The following is a 6,000-nucleotide window of genomic DNA, read 5'->3' on the forward strand; positions in this document are numbered from 1 at the left end:
GATGTGGGACATGTGTGCTGAGGTGTATTGATGAGAGATGGGATAAATGATGTGGGACATGTATGCTGAGGTGTATTGATGAGAGATGGGATAAATGATGTGGGACATGTGCTGAGGTGTATTGATGAGAGATGGGATAAATGATGTGGGACATGTGCTGCGGTGTATTGATGAGAGCTGGGATAAATGATGTGGGACATGTATGCTGAGGTGTATTGATGAGAGCTTGGATAAATGATGTTGGACATGTATGCTGAGGTGTATTGATGAGAGATGGGATAAATGATGTGGGACATGTGTGCTGAGGTGTATTGATGAAAGCTGGGATAAATGATGTGGGACATGTATGCTGAGGTGTATTGATGAGAGATGGGATAAATGATGTGGGACATGTATGCTGAGGTGTATTGATGAGAGATGGGATAAATGATGTGGGACATGTGCTGAGGTGTATTGATGAGAGATGGGATAAATGATGTGGGACATGTGCTGCGGTGTATTGATGAGAGCTGGGATAAATGATGTGGGACATGTGTGCTGAGGAGTATTGATGAGAGCTGGGATAAATGATGTGGGACATGTATGCTGAGGTGTATTGATGAGGGATGGGATAAATGATGTGGGACATGTATGCTGAGGTGTATTGATGAGATATGGGATAAATGATGTGGGACATGTGTGCTGATGTGTATTAATGAGAAATGGGATAAATGATGTGGGACATGTGTGCTGAGGTGTATTGATGAGAGATGGGATAAATGATGTGGGACATGTGTGCTGAGGTGTATTGATGAGAAGTGGGATAAATTATGTGGGACATGTATGCTGACGTGTATTGATGAGAGCTGGGATAAATGATGTGGGACATGTATGCTGAGGTGTATTGATGAGAGATGGGATAAATGATGTGGGACATGTATGCTGACGTGTATTGATGAGAGCTGGGATAAATGATGTGGGACATGTATGCTGAAGAGCATTGATGAGAGATGGGATAAATGATGTTGGACATGTATGCTGAGGTGTATTGATGAGAGATGGGATAAATGATGTGGGACATGTGTGCTGAGGTGTATTGATGAGTGATGGGATAAATGATGTGGGACATGTATGCTGAGGTGTATTGATGACAGATGGAATACGTGATGTGGGAGATGTGTGCTGAGGTGTATTGATGAGAGATGGGATAAGTTATGTGGGTCTTGTGTGCTGAGGTGTATTGATGAGAGATGGGATAAATGATGTGGGACATGTATGCTGAGGTGTATTGATGAGAGCTTGGATAAATGATGTTGGACATGTATGCTGAGGTGTATTGATGAGAGATGGGATAAATGATGTGGGACATGTGTGCTGAGGTGTATTGATGAAAGCTGGGATAAATGATGTGGGACATGTATGCTGAGGTGTATTGATGAGAGATGGGATAAATGATGTGGGACATGTATGCTGAGGTGTATTGATGAGAGATGGGATAAATGATGTGGGACATGTGCTGAGGTGTATTGATGAGAGATGGGATAAATGATGTGGGACATGTGCTGCGGTGTATTGATGAGAGCTGGGATTAATGATGTGGGACATGTGTGCTGAGGAGTATTGATGAGAGCTGGGATAAATGATGTGGGACATGTATGCTGAGGTGTATTGATGAGGGATGGGATAAATGATGTGGGACATGTATGCTGAGGTGTATTGATGAGATATGGGATAAATGATGTGGGACATGTGTGCTGATGTGTATTAATGAGAAATGGGATAAATGATGTGGGACATGTGTGCTGAGGTGTATTGATGAGAGATGGGATAAATGATGTGGGACATGTGTGCTGAGGTGTATTGATGAGAAGTGGGATAAATTATGTGGGACATGTATGCTGACGTGTATTGATGAGAGCTGGGATAAATGATGTGGGACATGTATGCTGAGGTGTATTGATGAGAGATGGGATAAATGATGTGGGACATGTATGCTGACGTGTATTGATGAGAGCTGGGATAAATGATGTGGGACATGTATGCTGAGGAGCATTGATGAGAGATGGGATAAATGATGTTGGACATGTATGCTGAGGTGTATTGATGAGAGATGGGATAAATGATGTGGGACATGTGTGCTGAGGTGTATTGATGAGTGATGGGATAAATGATGTGGGACATGTATGCTGAGGTGTATTGATGACAGATGGAATACGTGATGTGGGAGATGTGTGCTGAGGTGTATTGATGAGAGATGGGATAAGTTATGTGGGTCTTGTGTGCTGAGGTGTATTGATGAGAGATGGGATAAATGATGTGGGACATGTATGCTGAGGTGTATTGATGAGAGACGGGATAAATGATGTGGGACATGTGTGAGGTGTATTGATGGGAGATGGGATAAATGATGTGGGACATGTGAGCTGAGATGTATTGATGAGAGATGGGATAAATTATGTGGGACATGTGTGCTGAGGTGTATTGATGAGAGATGGGATAAATGATGCGGGACATGTATGCTGAGGTGTATTGATGAGAGATGGGATAAATGATGTGGGACATGTATGCTGAGGTGTATTGATGAGAAGTGGGACAAATGATGTGGGACATGTGTGCTGAGGTGTATTGATGAGAGATGGGATAAATGATGTGGGACATGTGTGTGGGCGTGTATTGATGAGAGCTGGGATAAATGATATGGGACATGTGTGCTGAGGAGTATTGATGAGAAGTGGGACAAATGATGTGGGACATGTGTGCTGAGGTGTATTGATGAGAGATGGGATAAATGATGTGGGACATGTGTGTGGGCGTGTATTGATGAGAGATGGAATAAATAATGTGGGACATGTGTGCTGAGGTGTATTGATGAGAGATGGGATAAATGAAGTGGGACTTGTATGCTGAGGTGTATTGATGAGAGATGGGATAAATGATGCGGGACATGTATGCTGAGATGTATTGATGAGATATGGGATAGATGATGTGGGACATGTGTACTGAGGTGTATTGATGAACGATGGGATAAATGATGTGGGACATGTATGCTGAGGTGTATTGATGAGATATGGGATAAATGATGTGGGACAAGTGTGCTGAGGTGTATTGATGAGAGATGGGATAAATTATGTGGGACATGTGTGCTGAGGTGTATTGATGAGAGCTGGGATAAATGATGTGGGACATGTGTGCTGAGGTGTATTGATGAGAGATGGGATAAATGATGTGGGACATGTGTGCTGAGGTGTATTGATGAGAAATGGGATAAATGATGTGGGACATGTGTGCTGATGTGGATTAATGAGAGATGGGATAAATGATGTGGGGCATGTGTACTGAGGTGTATTGATGAGAGATGGGATAAATGATTTGGGACGTGTGTGGACGTGTATTGATGAGAGCTGGGATAAATGATATGGGACATGTGTGCTGAGGTGTATTGATGAGAAGTGGGATAATTGATGTGTAACATGTGTGCTGATGTGTATTGATGAGAGATGGGATAAATGATGTGTAACATGTGTGCTGATGTGTATTGATGAGAGATGGGATAAATGATGTGGGACATGTATGCTGAGGTGTATTGATGAGAGATGGGATAAATGATGTGGGACATGTGTGCTGAGGTGTATTGATGAGAGATGGGATAAATGATGTGGGACATGTATGCTGAGGTGTATTGATGAGAGATGGGATAAATGATGTGGGACATGTGCTGAGGTGTATTGATGAGAGATGGGATAAATGATGTGGGACATGTGCTGCGGTGTATTGATGAGAGCTGGGATAAATGATGTGGGACATGTATGCTGAGGTGTATTGATGAGAGCTTGGATAAATGATGTTGGACATGTATGCTGAGGTGTATTGATGAGAGATGGGATAAATGATGTGGGACATGTGTGCTGAGGTGTATTGATGAAAGCTGGGATAAATGATGTGGGACATGTATGCTGAGGTGTATTGATGAGAGATGGGATAAATGATGTGGGACATGTATGCTGAGGTGTATTAATGAGAGATGGGATAAATGATGTGGGACATGTGCTGAGGTGTATTGATGAGAGATGGGATAAATGATGTGGGACATGTGCTGCGGTGTATTGATGAGAGCGGGGATAAATGATGTGGGACATGTATGCTGAGGTGTATTGATGAGAGCTGGGATAAATGATGTTGGACATGTATGCTGAGGTGTATTGATGAGAGATGGGATAAATGATGTGGGACATGTATGCTGAGGTGTATTGATGAGAGATGGGATAAATGATGTGGGACATGTATGCTGAGGTGTATTGATGAGAGATGGGATAAATGATGTGGGATATGTGTGCTGAGGTGTATTGATGAAAGCTGGGATAAATGATGTGGGACATGTATGCTGAGGTGTATTGATGAGAGATGGGATAAATGATGTGGGACATGTATGCTGAGGTGTATTGATGAGAGATGGGATAAATGATGTGGGACATGTATGCTGAGGTGTATTGATGAGAGATGGGATAAATGATGTGGGACATGTGTGCTAAGGAGTATTGATGAGAGATGGGATAAATGATGTGGGATATGTGTGCTAAGGAGTATTGATGAGAGATGGGATAAATGATGTGGGACATGTATGCTGAGGTGTATTGATGAGAGATGGGATAAATGATGTGGGACATGTGTGCTAAGGAGTATTGATGAGAGATGGGATAAATGATGTGGGACATGTGTGCTGAGGTGTATTGATGAGAGATGGGATAAATGATGTGGGACATGTGTGCTGAGGTGTATTGATGAGAGCTGGGATAAATGATGTGGGACATGTGTGCTGAGGTGTATTGATGAGATATGGGATAAATGATGTGGGACATGTGCTGAGGTGTATTGATGAGAGATGGGATAAATGATGTGGGACATGTATGCTGAGGTGTATTGATGAGAGCTGGGATAAATGATGTGGGACATGTGTGCTGAGGTGTATTGATGAGAGATGGGCTTTAGAACTTGCAGATTGGAGTTGCATGTGTTCTTTCCTAATATTTTACAAACTTGTATATAAATGCTTAAAAATCATAATAGAGCCATTTTAATGTAGCCCAAAATACTCTAAAAACCAATAGTTCTCAACGCCCAGCCCTCATGTTTCCCCAACAGGTCATGTTTTCAGGATTTTTGTCTCTGGAAGCAGGTGGGATAATTACTGATAGAAGGGATCTATATATACATATGCTAACGTACTGTATATACATATATCTGTTAGTAGGTGGCGCTTGTCACACGGAGGAGTATTTAGTAAGTACTTTATTGGTGCATTAACCACATATAATAATACAACATTTATATAAAACTCCTGGGAGTGGGGTGATATACATACAATAAATGTTTATATTAAAACATATATATCTATATAAAAAATAAACTATAAACTAGTGGCAATAGTCCATTATAAGACGACTTTAAAAGTGAAATCTCACTATTCCATATAGCCTTAGTATAGTTCACTGACACAGTATCCAGTGCTGCTTTATATGACCATATTAGAATCCAGGAACACACAGTTTACCAATGGCAATAGATGTTTCCACAGAGTACACATGAATAACTTAGTATAAAATAGTGGTCTTTCCAGTAGCAAATTCGTATCAGTGTGTAAAGGTACTGTGTGAAAAACAGTACACTATGGCCCTGATTCAGAGCCTCTCGCAAAAAGTGAGCGCTCGCTCTGAATCAGGGTGGCCACTCACAGCTTATGCGAGCGGCCACCATCGCGATCACCGGGCTTGCGACGAGACCCTTGTGGTTGGGTCTCGTCTTCCGCAAGCCCCAGTGAGCTTCCGGCTCTGATAGAGCCGGAAGCTCACTACTGACATCACTTGTGATGTCAGAAGGGCCGCCCTCAAACGGCAGGCGTTCCGTCAGGAACGCCTCCATTTGACCAGCCACCCCCCCTCCCCGCCTACAAAACTGGGCGAGCTGTCGATCAACATCGACAGCCGCCCCGTTTGTAGCAAGCCCCGGAGCGAGTGAATTTCTCAC

Source organism: Taudactylus pleione, unplaced genomic scaffold, assembly GCF_031769625.1.
Source record: "Taudactylus pleione unplaced genomic scaffold, aTauple2 ptg000145l, whole genome shotgun sequence".
NCBI lineage: Eukaryota > Metazoa > Chordata > Amphibia > Anura > Myobatrachidae > Taudactylus > Taudactylus pleione.